Source organism: Aedes aegypti, chromosome 1 (assembly GCF_002204515.2).
Source record: "Aedes aegypti strain LVP_AGWG chromosome 1, AaegL5.0 Primary Assembly, whole genome shotgun sequence".
In the NCBI taxonomy this organism is placed as follows: domain Eukaryota; kingdom Metazoa; phylum Arthropoda; class Insecta; order Diptera; family Culicidae; genus Aedes; species Aedes aegypti.
In genome coordinates this window covers 306,962,750-306,964,802 of record NC_035107.1, presented here as the reverse complement: position 1 = coordinate 306,964,802, position 2,053 = coordinate 306,962,750, and the positions used below count along the sequence as shown (strand labels likewise).

The following is a 2,053-nucleotide window of genomic DNA, read 5'->3' as shown; positions in this document are numbered from 1 at the left end:
ACGCTTCGCTGATAATTTTCTGTTCTAGTGTTTTGATCCACAATATGAGTCGATTTCCACAAGGCGGGGAGAGGAGAGGTGTATTGTAAGCTCAATCGTTTCGACTCATACCAAATTTTAAAAAAAATCATACAGTGTTACGGAGAGAGGTATCAAAATTTTCCGATTTTAGCGTTACGTAATAAATGGATGGCGTTACGTAATAAGGATCCTCCTCTCCCACTGATCAACATCTGTGAGATGGACAACATTTTAAATTTCTATAAAAAATAGTGGTGTATTAATGAAAACAACTATATTCTGCAGCGAATAATATTTAGGGGTCTATTTTATAAGTCGAGTCGATCAAAATGACTCGACTGGAGTCACTGTCGACCGAAAAATTTGCTCGACACGGCTCTGTCACTCGAGTTTTTCGACTGTTGACACTGGAAGTCGACGGGTGACATCTGAAATATGCATGCTTACTTTGATCGACAGTGATTACAGACGAGTCACACGAATCTGCTCGATTTACAAAATAAATCCCTTAATACTGAAAACTGATCCTTCCCAAGGTGAGAAGTATAAAAGATTTGGAAGGGTTGTGCAAATCAAGGGTGTTGAATATTTCGTCAGTGTTACGTCTGTTTGTCTGTGAAAGCTTCTGAATTCGTGGGTCAGTTCCACAGGTTCCACAGGATAGTAAGATAATAATTATTATTGATCTTCACAAGCGTGCACGAAGAAAATAATAGAAAATTCACAAATATGTTTGCAGATTTATTTTGACGTTCTTGGTTTTACAAGGGTATGCATTAGTTAAACTTTCTTTGGCATTTCTTTTTTATCGCACCTCAAAAATTTGAAATAGATCCATCCTATGAACATTCCGGCTATGGTTGCTTTTGATACCTATCAATAAATCCAAGAATAATCCATTAACTCTTTACGAAGATACATATATGATATTTGATAAATGGACCCACATTCGCTCTCCCACGAATGGTCGACGCATTGAAGTACCGCGTGAATCCCTTCAGTGTCGGATCATCCAGCGGGATTCCATCGCTAGTTTTCTTGGCGGGAATTTCGGAACACATTATAATTTTGCTGACGGCAAACTTACTTCCGACTGTCAACATACGTATGATGCGGATGTGGCTACTACGATTAAACGAGACATACACCTGTTAGGGCAACCTTTGGTCGCTTCTCGACCAAAAGTTATGCCCCAGCAATAAACTGTTTGACAGTTTGCACCGGTATGCCCTTTTGCAGTCCATTGTCCTGTCATTGAACTAACCTGAAGGCGAACCCGCAAGTTTTAAATACCCCAAGATCAGATTGCAAAAGCAATGTCACCATCGTGGTAATGCATCATTGAATTGCGAGCGGAAAAATTGAATGTATTGCCACGTGGATCACCGGCCGGTGCAGCTGAAGCCGTTCGGGATATGCTAGAGAGTGCCTGCAGGTGCATCTTCTTTGCGTTATAGCAACTCTTTTACAGGGACCTGTTCAGAACAATAAAAGGGACAAGATTTTTATCTCCTTCAACGCAGGTAAGGTTTCGAGTACGGCGCTATGACAAATTTGTCTCCCTTTCGTTGAGAAATGGACAATAAAAAAAATGTGATGTACAGTCACCCCACGCAGTTGAATCACCCACAATTTATGAATCAGCTGACTTCAAAAGACAAAATTATTATCAAACTTGTCACAAAACATCACAGAATTGTTTTTACTGATAAGAAACTATATGTAAAAATAATTCTGTGATGTTTTGTGACAAGTTTAATAATAATTTTGTCTTTTATAATCAGCTGATTCATAAATTGTGGGTGATTCAACTGCGTGGGGTCACTGTATGTAATTTTCTGGGTTTCGTTGAGTTTGAGGTGCCTACTGTGATTGGCGGCAGCCTTTTAGACGGTACACTGAAAATTTTGACATGTTTCCCAACCTTGTTGGTCAGCCCTCAGCGACCATTTCCGTGTGGCACTCAAATCAAGAACTATCCTTGCAAGCAAAAACGTGATCCCCAGCGGCATTTCGCGCTTTGGCAATGCGG

General features: G+C 40.1%; 1 long non-coding RNA gene across 1 annotated transcript; it reads right to left on the bottom strand.

Moving 5' to 3' along the window:
- Positions 1 to 749: 749 nt before the first annotated feature.
- Positions 750 to 1,133, bottom strand: LOC110674702. The gene is made up of 2 exons (XR_002499110.1): positions 969 to 1,133; positions 750 to 894 (listed from the first exon to the last, which is right to left on the bottom strand). It is a non-coding gene; the product is annotated as an uncharacterized LOC110674702 (long non-coding RNA).
- Positions 1,134 to 2,053: the final 920 nt, after the last annotated feature.